The 13,292-nt window shown below is 46.9% G+C and overlaps 1 protein-coding gene across 4 annotated transcripts in view; it reads right to left on the bottom strand.

Annotated features, from left to right (window-relative positions):
* SNCAIP (synuclein alpha interacting protein) overlaps window positions 1–11,124 on the bottom strand; it is a 147,937-nt gene extending 136,813 nt beyond the window's left edge. For 3 of the 4 annotated variants that reach the window (XM_061188083.1, XM_061188086.1, XM_061188087.1), the window contains exon 1: window positions 11,102–11,124. The gene's annotated coding sequence lies outside the window, so the exon portion shown is untranslated. Of the gene's footprint in view, window positions 1–10,611; window positions 10,688–11,101 lie in introns of those variants that run through there. The other variant, XM_061188084.1, reaches the window with a different exon arrangement.
* Between the last annotated feature and the right edge of the window lie 2,168 nt (window positions 11,125–13,292).

Here is a 13,292-nt window from a genome sequence, read left to right as displayed (position 1 = left end):
TAACAGCTCCCTGATGCAGGCTATTCCTTCTTTGTGTAGTTAATGTTCTAGATGTCAGCTGGCCTTCTTTGAAATCTCGCTGGGAGGCTTGTCCAGTGGACAAGTTTTGTTTTGGTGTTTGGTCTGTCCTGCCTACGCCCCCTCCCCTACCGCCGTTAAATAAGACGTTACAGTTTAACATGCTAGACTGCAGATAAGTTCCCCTAGTATTCAGTATTAGAGGAGGTGAAGCTTCACACTCAACGAGACACATAGACGCTCAGCACGATTCTAGGCTAGAATGTCCCTTTTAACTGTCGAGGCCCCCTGTCCACTCAGTCTGACTCAAATGCAGTTCTGCGGCACCGGACAGAACCAGGGATTGCAAGGCAGGAGCCAGGGGTGGGGAGGTGAGCCCCCTCCCCCATACCAATCCCTTCCGCTCCTGAGGTTACAAATAACCCTCCCCCATCCTTTAACGCGTTCAATGTCCCAAATGCCAACTGTGGGCCTCCTAAACACTGCACTCTACACGAGGGACAGAGAGATGACCGACACGTTGCCTGCCCCCAAAGGCCCATGTTCGAGAGAGCAGACAGCCAAGTACAACACCTCCTGGTGGGGCGATGGCAGAGGCGCAAGCTAAGTGCTGCGGGGGATAGAGGTGGTGGTGGTTGAGTCTGCCCTTGGGACTCCCAGGGCCTCCTCAGAGCCCGAGCCTGCAGGCCACCACAGGAGCCACCAGCCACATGTGGTGACTGAGGATGGCAAGCATGGCTGGTCTGTGTTAAGAATAAAATACACCCAACTGTACTCAATATCTTGTAATAACGTATAATGGAAGATAATGTAAAAAAAGAATATATATATTTATATATATATGTATAACTGAATCACTTTGCTATATACCTGAAACTAACACAGCATTGTAAATCAACTATATTTCAATAAAAATTTTTAAAAATTAAAAAAATAAAATACATTCAAATTTCAAAGAGTTTGGGAAAAAAAGAATGCAAAGAATCGGTTAATGATTTTTTAAAATATTGGTCACATAGGGCAACGCTAATACTCTGGATATACTGGGTTAAGTAAAACATTATTAACATTAATTTCACCTGTTTCCTTCTACTTTTCTTACTGTGCCTACTGGAAGATCTGAAATGACCTATGGGGCTTGCATCCATGGATCCTATTTATTTCTAGCAGGCTGTTCTGGTCACAAGCAGACATTTGGGGAGAAAACCCAGGAGGCTGTCTCGGGGGCAGGTGGGCGAGAGGGGAGAAGTAGCCGTGGAATGAGAGAAGAGGTGACACACGGGGAGCCCAGAGGGGCTACAAAGAGGGAGCAGAGGCTGACGGTGTGTTTGTTCCCTGAAGAGTACTTACCCGCCAGATTCATTTGCAGCAGAGAGACTACAACGTGAAGACCAAAACAAGGACAATAGTCACATCACCAATAACTGAGAAGCAGCCTGTGGTTTACAGGGAGCCATGCTCTGCCAGGACCAGACCGACCAGTCAGCCTTGTCTTCACTCCATCTGTGGCCTGTTGTCTGGTCACTCTGCCTTCTCACCTGCAAAGGGGGACCTGAGAGGAACTGCTCTGCTCGTGGGTCACCCTTCCTCTGTCAAGCAAGTCTCTGGAAACCTGAAGCTCTCTAAACACCCTGAGAGGGAGGACGGAAAGGGCTAGAGAACTAGACATGTTTGGGACTAGAGTTTTGAAACTACAAAGAATGGAATGAATCCTTTATACTTCCTTTTTCATCCAACTTATCACACTTTATTTAAATTCTCTGTTAGCCCCCTTCTCTGCTAGATGTGAGCCGGGTGTAAGCGCCAAGAGCTCAGGATCCACATCTGTGTGCTGCCGTGACCACAGCTCCGAGCGTGGAGCCGGGCAAACAGGCGCCCACAATAAACATCTGTGGACGGGCTCAAATGGAGAACGTGCAGGCACTTGTGTTGTGGAGGATGTGCTGAGTTAAAGTTTCCAGGTGTGTAAACGGCACTCCGGACCAAGTGCGGCGCTCACCCAGGGATGGTCCGGCAGTCGGGCCGCATCTCTCTAGGGATGTTATCTGCTCTGCGTGGCAGGCGACAGTGAGCTGAGACCTTCTCAGCCCTTGTCCACTCTGGCACTGGAAACACTCCAGGAAGCTCCTGAGGCAGAAGCAGCCACTTGAGTGACTTTCAACGGGGAAGCTGAAAGCTGAGGGCAGTCAGGAATAACAGAGGCTGGGAGTCTCCCTGGCCAGGTGTCATGCCTCTCCTGGTAAGAAGAATGGAGTGAAGGAGCAGTGATGCAGATCTGGGTTCTGCGTTTAATTCCATGCTCACCGCTTGGCAGCTGGGAGACAAGTAAGTTCCTTCTCCAAACTTCACTCTCCACAGCTTAAAACAGGGCTCATCATGCACGTCTTAGGGGCTGGTTGGCTATGATGTGCTTTTCAGAAAGGACTGGCACATGGTGGTCATGATAAATGGTTACATGTGATACACAGCAAACACTCAACAATGGCTGTTACCTTTCTTCCAGATTACAGCTTTTAAGCAAGGTTTTTAACCTGGAGGCCATGGAGCCTCAGGAAATCCACAGATGGAAACTCTTGAAATCAGATCCAAAGTGGTGTGTGTGTGAGTGTGCACATCTTTTTTCTCTAAGGAAAGAAACCATAGCTTTCATCAGAGCCTCAAAATGCTCTCAGACTGACAACAGGTTAAGAAACATTCTTAAGCTCCTGCGGCTTCCAAAGTGTTTAGCTCATTTTGTGTATCTTTGGTATAACTTTATGCGTGATTCTCAGAACTAAGCCTCTTCCATGCCTGTCCAAGAGGCCTACATTTTACACATGACAGTACAACCTCTGTAAGAGGCCTTTATTATCTGGCAACGGTAGATTCACAAGAACATAATTGGAATTTCTAAGGTAGACATTCATCTTAATTTCAACTACATAGAGTACTGGTGTCCTTACGTCTTTAAACAACTTTTTCCATAGTGTTTTTGACATAATTGATGGCCAAGGAAGGCAGCTGGAATGTTTTATTCTTAGGAAGTGGCCACTTCGTTCTAGAACAACAACAAAAACATCATAATGGATGACTTGGGAGCCCAGTCAGGGATGGGGTCTCCTCCTCAACAACCCAGATGAGTGGCTGGCAGCTCTGCAGGCTCCAGGAAGAGGGAGCTTAGCGGCTTCAACTCTTTGAATCTTAGTTTTCTCACACGGAGAGGAAGGCTGAGAATGTAACGTCTCCTTCCTGGGGCTGCTGTGAGGATTCCCTAAGAATAACTGCAACACAGAGTAAGCACCTCGGATATTAACTGTTAGATGCCCTCTCTACGGTAGGAAGAAAAAGTATTCCTCATCTGATCCCCGAGCCATAGATTCTAGCCTTGAGATTAACTTTGGGCCACTGCTATTTTCCCACCTCTTTCTTAAGGCAGCTCTTAGTGACCAAGTAGGAAACGAGCAGTTGGGAGAACTGCTGCAAAAGTGTCTGAGCAGCAATTTCAAAGAGAACCTGTCTTCATGTCCAGTGTTCCAAGATGCAAATATGAGAATCAAGTTAAAGGAAACAGAAAAAAACCTAAAAAATCACCTTAAAAACCCAAAGATTAACATTTCAGTACACATATTTCATTCATTCATTTAAAAATTATCGTGCATCCCTGGTGTGAGAGGTACTGTACTAAGCACAGGAATATACAAAGACGAGGAAGCACGGTGCCTCGCTAAAGACATTTAGAGCAGGAGCAGAGACAGACTAGTACACCCAACGCCGACCACAGGGTCAAGTCCGAGGCAGGGGCTGGGTAGGAGGGGGTGTTCAGCAAAGGCTTCTTGAGAGAATAATACTTGGGTTGTACCTAGGAAGAGGAGTAGATGTCCACTAGGTCAAGAAAGGAGAAACAATATTCCACAGAGACAAGAGCACATGCGAAAGTAGGAAAATGAGAGAGAAAATGGACATTTGGTGACCTCAATGTTAGAGAGGTCAGCACAGCATGAGGATTATGTGGACAGCTAAAAGAAGTGTGCTGCACACCCTCACTCCCGTCCATCTGCTGTGTCCGACAGGAGGCAGGGCACACATCATGGGGAATCCTGGAATTCATGGTTAAGAGCTTGAACTTCTTCCCCAGGGCCATGAAGTTTTGAATGGTTCTTCTTTTATGGAGATACAGCTGGCATGTAACATTGTATTAGTTTCAGATGCAAAATATAATGATTTGATATTTGTATATATTATGAAATGATCGCCATGATAAGTCTAGTTAACATCTATCACCACACATAGTTACAACTTTTTTCCTTATGATGAGAACTTTTAAGACCCGCTTTCTTAGCAACTTTCAAATATGCAATATATTATTATTAACTATAGTCACCATGCTGTATATCACACCCCCATGACTTATTTATTTTACAGCTGGAAATTTGTACCTTTTGACCACGGATGCATGGTTCGATTTTAACTATTCGTTCTTTAGAAAGAGCTCTCAGGCAGTGGTGAGGAGAATGGCCTGGTAGGGAGAGACGGGAGGCAGCATTTTAGAGGTGAGCTGTGAGGACTGAAACAGGGAGGGTCTAAACTAACATAGGGAAAAAGAGTAAGATTGAGAGATGGAACAGGAGGCCCTGGTGATTGATTAGGTGGAGGCAGAAAGGGAGACGGTCAGACCAGGACCATTCCCAGGTTTACGGCTCGGTGGCTTTTAATGAGATATGCTATGTTCTCCGGGGAAAACAGATGGAACAGTAGATATCTGCTGTTTCTGTTTGCACAGCCTCCACTTTCTCTTCTTTTCAGTATTTTCTCTTTAAAAACCACCCGTTCCCTGCTCTCAGGTCATTCGGTTTAGGAGGGCTTTCCTGACCACCCTCCCATGCACCTCTCCCACCTCCCACCCACTCCTCACACAGACTCCCTCCCGTTCCTGAAGGCTCCAGGACTGGACCCACCATCAAGGCCGAGCCAAGAAGCATGTTCCCAATCTCTGGCCATAAGAACTGGTTCAGGCATGAGCATATGATCAAAGCAGTCTAATTAGAGTAAATCCTGAATTATTCTCTTTTCCCACAGGGAGTAAGTCTAAAGCTGCTGATGAACATTTTACCACCATGAAGAAGACTAAAGCAGAATTGGATCCTTCCTGAACTTTTCCACTACAGGAGCCAGGATATGTCCCTTCTTACTTGAACACTGGGTTTCTGTGACTTGCTGACAAATAAAAAAGTAAAGACAATTGTGTTTCAAAAAAGAAAACCCAGAGTCTATTTTTGTAAGTGGTGGATTATAAAAACCTATATTACTGTGACACTAGCATCTTAGAACATTTAAATCTGCAAAATACATTTAGGGACTTTATAGCAAATTCTTTTGTGAATAATGAAAAGCCAGACCGGACTGCTTTAGCAAATGTTATTGCGGCAGCTAATGGCACCTTCACTCATTAAGATAACATTTATTGAATACCTTCAGGATTCTTAGACTTGTGCAACAGAAACCAGAAAAGCATATGCTCAGGTTTGAGCTGGTCCATACGAGGCTCTTCCATAAAGAGCAGCTCTGTGTGCTGTTGCGACTGATCGTGTGATGTGAGCAAGGCCAGGTGTTTCGGGCTGGCCTGACAGCTGCACTCGATGGTAAGGACACCACCCGAATTTCAGCCTAGCCACCAAGAAAACAAGGCTGGCGAAGCAGCACCTCGACTGAGCCCTCAGGTGAAAGACGGCACAGAACGTGTTCTGCATTCCTCTCCCCTCTAATAAAATATCCACTGACGTTTATGGAAGAGCCTGGATGACGCATTGTGCCGGCTCTCTCCTTTCTCTACTCTCCCTCCATGAGAAAACCCTGACACTAGCATGGGTTTAACTGACATTAATGCACTGACATCTCTATGTAAATGTGCCTGAATTGTCACCTCCTACCCTGCCTGCTTCCCAGTGGCTAGGCCCAAATAAATCTTCAAGTGTTCATCTCTGGCGGATACTGGCTGGTTTTGCCACCTTGTGTCCATTCCCAATTTTGATAGCAGTGCTCCCATGTCCTTTGAGGAAGCACCCACCTATTCCCCATTGTGTGCTGTCTTAGCGGGGCTGTCAGTCAAGGCTTCTGGCTCAGCAGTGTGCCTGCCACTCAAACTAGGCCCAAGGATTTCTCTTTCCTGCTTCACTAAGTCCAAGGGCAGAGCCTTCCATGGGCAGACCTCCAGCTGCTTGTGCCTCAGGAAAAAGAACTTCAGTTCCTACTCCCCAGCCCCCCAGAGAGGTTTTGTTTCTATCCTGAGAGTGGTTCTGACTTCCCTTTGACCCTTAGGATATCCTCCAGGTTGCATTTTGTTTTCTGTTGCTTTACAACTAGAGAAACTTAGCGGTATAGAATCCACTGCCATTTAAACACTAAGCAATAGTGACATTCATAGTATACTCTGCAGCTTATAAAGTACTTTCACATGCAATTTATCTCTTTTAATCAACCTTCCTGGAACTGAATTTTTCTCCTCCCCCCAAATAAATCACTTATTGATTTTTCTATTTCTCACAACAGCATAATCATTCTTTCAGTCACTTAAGCTTTTTTAATTCTCATAATGATTCTGACTGTAATCAGTCACCTAATGATAAATATGGCCTCTCCCAGGTCGATCCCTCCCTTTCCATTCTCTCTGCCTCCACCTTTGTCAGAGCTTTCCTCACCTCCCACCAGGGGCTGCTGACTCTGCTACCAGCCTACTGTTTCCAGACCATCCTAACGCCGCTGGGAGAGGATATGGCTAAAATTTTATTATCGTTGTCACTCCTCCTCCTCTACCTGTGGTTTTCAGAACAAAGATGATAGCACAATGATTTATAGGGCAATTCCCTAGCCTCAATTCTGGGCTGTTTACAAGTATACTATCTTATAGTACACTATCCCTCAGCACAAAACATTTGCTAGAACAAGTGTTTTCATACACGTACTAGATTGAAAAAAAAATTGCTACAATTTTTTGCAGCTCCCTCTGATCGTAAGTGGAGTCTTTCAATACCCCTTGAATCCAGGGTGACCTTGTGATTTGATTTGGCCAATGGGAAGGTAGCAAGTATAACACAGTACAAGCAGAGGCTTAAAAATCACCTTGAATTGGGGTTTGCTTTTGGAACACTGCTTGTCTGCCACATAAAGAAGCCCACACTAGTCAGCTGGAGAATGGGAGGCACATGCCCCAGTTACCTGTTAATGTGACCTAATAACTGCCAGACATAAATGGGGCCATCCTAGCTCATCCAAACTACCAGCTCACTGATGATAACTGAGGAACTCAACCAAGACCAGCAGAAGAACCACCTAGCTGAACCCAACCTGAACTGCCGACCACAGAATCGCAAGCTATAGCGTCATTTTAAGCAACTACATTTGGGGGTGATTTGCTACACAGCAATGGATAACTGATAAAACATCTAAGCTGATTTGGTTAATTTCTCCTGGGAATTCCTTTTCAACTACTACTCAGTGTCTTGGGCACTCAATCATAAAATATCTTCTTTCATCTTTTGTACCATTATTTTTCATGTGTCCTATTTCCCCCTTGTAAGTTCCTTGTGAAGAGACTCTGCACATTTTTATATCCCATGTATGTACAAAGTGTATACACAATGACTATTTAGGAATCAATCAGTACTTTTCCAGGGCCCAGCCATCAATCATATCAATTAACATTAATCATTTCAACACATATTATGATCATTAATTTTAAAAGCTTAAAGAAAGAGCTGATAAGATACAAACCATAAAATACAAAATCTAGTTATCTAACTTATGTAAAGTAAAAAAATCATGCATAGGGGACTTCCCCGGTGGCACAGTGGTTGGGAGTCCGCCTGCCAATGCAGGGGACACGGGTTCGAGCCCTGGTCCGGGAAGATCCCACATGCCGCGGGGTGGCTGGGCCTGTGCGCCACAACTACTGAGCCTGTGCTCTAGAGCCCGCGAGCCACAACTACTGAAGCCCGCGCGCCTGGAGCCCGTGCTCCGCAGCGGGAGAGGCCACAGCAGTGAGAAGGCTGCGCACCGCAGCGAAGAGTGGCCCCCACTCGCCGCAACTGGAGAGGGCCCGCGCGGAGTAGCAAAGACCCAACACAGCCAAAAATAATAAATTTGAAAAAAAAAAAAAAGTGCCTTGAGGTTTGCAAGTTACGGCATAAATCTTGATAATAACCATACATTTAAAACAAAATCATGCATAGTATATATTACATTAGTAACCATTTCATTTTCAGAAAATTAATTCTTGTAAGTGGAATCTGCACACCAGTCTAAGGGGCACAAGGAAACAAGCATATAAAGGTAAAAGCTTCACAGAAGCAAATGTCTGATTTTCACCAGGAAATTATTTTTCTCCCAAGACACTTATTTCTCCTATGTGGTTTGCAACCCTAATCTGACAGACTGACAAAAACAAGCCTTCTATTCTAAGAGTGTCACTGATTCTCTTGCTGCTGTTCAATTAGATTTTGTATTTAAGAGAAATTCCCTTGTGTTTCTTATAATGATGTACCTGCTCCTTGGGAGATTTCCTCTCTTGACAAGAAATGCCTTCGGTATGGCAAGAAAAACAGCTCCAGGCTTTCTCTGATAATATCAAAGATCATTTGTTTGTATTAGATGGTTATGTGGGTTTCCCTCCTCTTAAGAGCAGTAAAGTACCGTTACAATTCCTTCCAAGACAACAGCACACACAAAGTTTCTTGGCCTCTGTTCTGCATTTCTACTATATACCTGCACAAGAACAACTACTTGGAAGTAGCAAAGCTGTGACATAGTAGACAGAGAAATTCATTTGCTTTAGTCCCTTCCTTTTGGATATCAATACACAATAAATGTCAAATCAATAAATGCAGCATCATTTCAAATCCACCATATTGTAACCTTTCCTCATGAAATGCTTGCTATAAATAAAATGAAGTTTATGTTCAAAATTGTATAGCTTATTTTTTATATTTAATTTCTAACTGAGATGTCCAAAGATCCTTAAGAGAACCACCATCTTTTTCTTCCTGTTTCTAGACCTGGAACTCCTGCATATTTGGTTATGGGTAATCTTCAGTTAATACTGCCTTCCAGAGAGACTTCTGCTATGGTGATGAAAATGTCACACCTTTTCAAATAGTTTTAAGGACACCTTAAGGGTGTCTCCCTAGACTCTAACCAGGCTGAATGTAATTTAATATTGAGATGCATCAGAAATACCCAACAGACATTCTCTCCCAGATGTAAACACATTAACATACTGCTTTCCCACACGTTGTCCTCTTTGCCTTTTAAAATTTCAGTATGTACAAATGAAATACAGATTTCAACCCATTCCCAACTGGGACATCTGCTCCATAATAAGAGAAATAGGTTTTTGCCTTCCTGCAGATTCAGCAAGGAAAGCCGTGCTTGAAAATGACGTGTTTAGAGTGACACCTTGGAGGACTGACATACTCTGCACACATGTAATCCTCATAAACCTCCCCAGACAGCCCTCATTTCATTTTGCAAACTGCATCCTGGCTGGGCTCCACAGCACGTGGTGTGTGGTGAGACTGCCCTGAAGCGGTTCTCCCTTCCTCTGGGCTCTTTGATGGACACTTGTCAGTAATAGCCAAGAGGAGTGGGGCCCAGCCACCAGCAAGTGAAAAACGGCCACCGATAGTAAGCTTAATTAACTTTCCCAAGGAAAGCCTGTTCCCACAGGAAAAAACACCACGTTTCCCCCCTCCTAGCGGTCCATTGAAAATGAGCAACAATGCTGTTGCCTTTTTGTTTCCCAAAGACTTTCTTCCCTGCAAGCAGTAGCGTGTTCCTCAAAGAATGCTAGAATTTCCTGTGGAAACTGTATGGCTGCCAGTAATGGCTCATAATTTTCCCTCTTTTCTTTTCGTAAAAATGAAATAAACAAAACGTGGCATTTGACAATAGCCAAAATACCAGTTCACCTCACTTACCACCTGCAGATGAAAGTCATCACCACGAAAGAAGGCCAGGAGACAAACACTCCTGGCTAAAACTGACGCGGACGAGCCCGGGACGCAGGACGGCGCCCGAGGGTGGCGGTCGAAGCCCGGGCAGGACGGAGCAGCCAGTGGGCGCGGTGCGGCTGAGCGAGGGGCTCCCTTGGGCCGTGGCAACCCCAGGCGTCCCTCTTCTGCGATTACTATTATTGGTGGTGGTGCTGTTGCTACTACTATTACTTCGCCCCTCATTATCTCAGCTCTTAGGAGCCGCGGCACTGCCCATCCCTGCCTCCGATACGATCCCAGGTGGCAGCAAGAATAATAACCACACGAAACCGGCAAATGAAAAGAACAATCCTTTGGAAATTGAGGCGGGGGCTGTTCCCCCCTCCCCCAAGGAGAGCAGCCGCTTGGCAGCCGCCGCCGCCGTTGCTGTAGAGACCTCCCCCCAAACCCTGTCTGCAGAGGCACCGCCGCTACTCGAGCAGCCGGGACTCGCGGCACAAAGGGGGCCCGGGGCTCGGTGGGAGCCAGGGCGACACACGCCCAGGTCGCCCGGTGTAAACTTGGAAAGGTTCAGCCGCCCGCGGCGCCGCCCCCCGCCTCCCCGCGGCGCCCGCCCAGGACCTGGACTCACCGGGGGCACCCGGCGCTGCGGCGGCTCGGGAGCGCGGACTACGGACGGACGGACGGCGGCGGCGGCGGGAGCAGGAGCGGGCGGGCGGCGGAGGCGCTGCCGCGGCCCCGCTACGTCACAATGCGGCCGGGCCTCCGGCGCCGCTCCCCGGGCCCCGCAACGGACGCGAGCGGGCGGGGGCAGCCCCGGGGCGGCGGGCGCGGAGCCGGCGCGGAGGGGCGCGGAGGGAAGCGGAGCGCGGCGCGGGCGCACCTCTGGGATGGGGGCGCGGTCACCGCTGCCCGGGCTGCAGGGGCCGCCGTGCCCTCGCGTTGCAGTGCGCCGGGTGCCCGCCCCCCACGGCCCGCGAGCCCCCTCGGCCTGACTGACTGCGACCCTCCCCGCGGCGCCCCCCGCGCGGCCCGCGCCCCGGCCGCGCCGCCTCCTCGCCCCGGACCCCCGCCCGCCCTCCTGCCCGCAGCGGTCAGCGAACCTGCTCTTTCTTCTTTACCTTTCGCTCTGGTACCTCTGCTGCCTTTGCCGCCCCTCAACTGGCTTTCTCCGCTCCTCCCCTCCTACTTTTTGCCCCCGCTTCCCCCTTTCTCCTCCGCCTCCCTCCCCCGCTTGGCGGCCTCTCCCCCCGGAGATGAAATCCCCCTCACCGTGATCCCTGCGTCGACTGCTGCCACCTCATTGGTCCCCAAACCATTCCAGGGTTCCAGCCTCAGCCGGGAAAAGAGACTCAGGGAGGGGGGGAACGGAACATGGGCACTGTCCTGGGAAACTGCTGTGCTTCGGGAACCCCTGGCAGAGTCCTCAGGGGCTGGCACAGTCCTCAGCCCCCAATCCTCCCCACCTCCCACCACGCCAGGCTCGCCCACCCTAGAGGATTTCGCCAAGGAGGGAAGGGCAAGGGGGCTTTGCCCGGAATGTTCTGTGCTCAAGTGTGGGTGGTGGATGGAGGAGACTTTGGTCTAAGCGAATGGCTTTTTAATTCAACAACATTTAATACACCAACGGCCCTGCAGTAATATTAACTTTACTCTTAGCGTCTCTTTCTTAATTGGGGGGGGTCGGGGTGGGGAGCTGCTGGATGAGGCATCCGCAAGTCAGCAGTGGTGACTGCCTCTTTCCTTCCTTGTTTCCGAAATGAACTCAGCAGGAGTGGAAGCATTTATGCTAACCTTGGCTCCCGATCATCTCGCTTTCGCCCTCTGGAAAGCTTTCAATGGTTTTTAAGAAATCTCTTTCCCGGGAGAGATGTCTCAGAGAAGCTCACTCAGCAAAGCCATTGAGGGCCACACTCTTGCTCCTGGGTGTGGCTGCTTGCCTGATGCTGCTCCAGAGAAAAGTGCGAGGAAGCAAGTTCTCGTCTGTCCGCTTAGGGGCCTCCTCCTTCCCCTGCCAGTTCCAGAAGACAAGAGCGGCGCCACGATCCTGGGAAATTCGGCCCTATCTGGGTTAGTGGCAATGGGGATGTATAGCATGTGTAAGACCGACACTGAAAACATATTACCAATAAAAAAGGAAGGGCCTTGTTGTTTAAAAACTGTGGTTCCCTGGATGACTAGCGAAATATTGCAAACAGTGCCTATGTAGTCCAGGGGCTGCTTTGTTGGCATTTCAGGAAAGAGGCCATTGTACTATTTGGAGGACATGGCCCAGCAATTCCTGCCCTGGACCTATTTGGACGAGTACAATAGTCACTGAAACAAGGACTACCTTGAAGGCCCGCAGAAGACATTTCACATGCTTTTAATTCCATTTCCTATTGAGAAACTCAATTTCTCTCTCTGTTTTTTGACATAAACAGCCAAAAGCATGTTCTGCAGTGTTGTAATTTGTTTATTGTGATTTATCTTATATAAGACTTTAAGTACATACATGGAAAGTGGCTTCACAATTTAAAAAATACACATTATCCCTCAGAAGATATAAAATCAGATGACATCATATGGCACTAAAAATACTTGAAAATATTGGGTTTAATTCTTTCACATCTGGTTAAAATAAAAATGCCTCTTTTTTTTTTTTTTTTTGCCTAGTATAAACTAAGAAAAGCACATCTTGCTTCCATCCAGTAGATATGGATGGAGTTGGTGTCACCCTTGATATGTTCTATACACAACATACTTTTATTGCCATCCTCTTAAATATTTTGACAGCCTGCTTTTTTAAAAATCAAATTTTAACTTATTGAACGAGTAATTTTTTGAAGAGTTATAAATGGCTATTTCCTTCCAACTGCCCTAAACATCTACTCTCTCTAACAGTAAGCCAGGTGTTAACCAGTGTAAATAGTTCAACAAGAAGGAAGTTGATTCTGTTGCATGGTCAGAAAATGGGTTGTCAGAGGAAAGAAAATTTTGTTTTTGTGTAGCCAAGGAATAGCATGCCATAGTCTAAAAGAGCAACCTTTGAGATATTGTTTCAGATATTTTCCCCGTTTGTTTTTTTAGTTCTTTTGTTATGGTTCATTCTGTTTCTAACATGTTTTTGATTACATGTTTACCATTGTTTCCATGTGATTATTTTTACACTGTAAAAATAAACCTGTGCTTATACACAGTTTCCCACATAGGTGATGAGTTTGCTTTTACTTGGACTGTTTGTTGGTTTGCTTCTCCTGTGCACAGTCTTGCCAAATCCTAAACTACAAACTGATACACCAAAGTGTGGAAGTAGTGAAGTAATTGGGGTTG

This window comes from Eubalaena glacialis, chromosome 4, assembly GCF_028564815.1.
Source record: "Eubalaena glacialis isolate mEubGla1 chromosome 4, mEubGla1.1.hap2.+ XY, whole genome shotgun sequence".
Classification (NCBI taxonomy): domain Eukaryota; kingdom Metazoa; phylum Chordata; class Mammalia; order Artiodactyla; family Balaenidae; genus Eubalaena; species Eubalaena glacialis.
The sequence above is the reverse complement of the archived record's forward strand: the minus strand, read 5'-3'. Positions and strand labels throughout refer to the sequence as shown.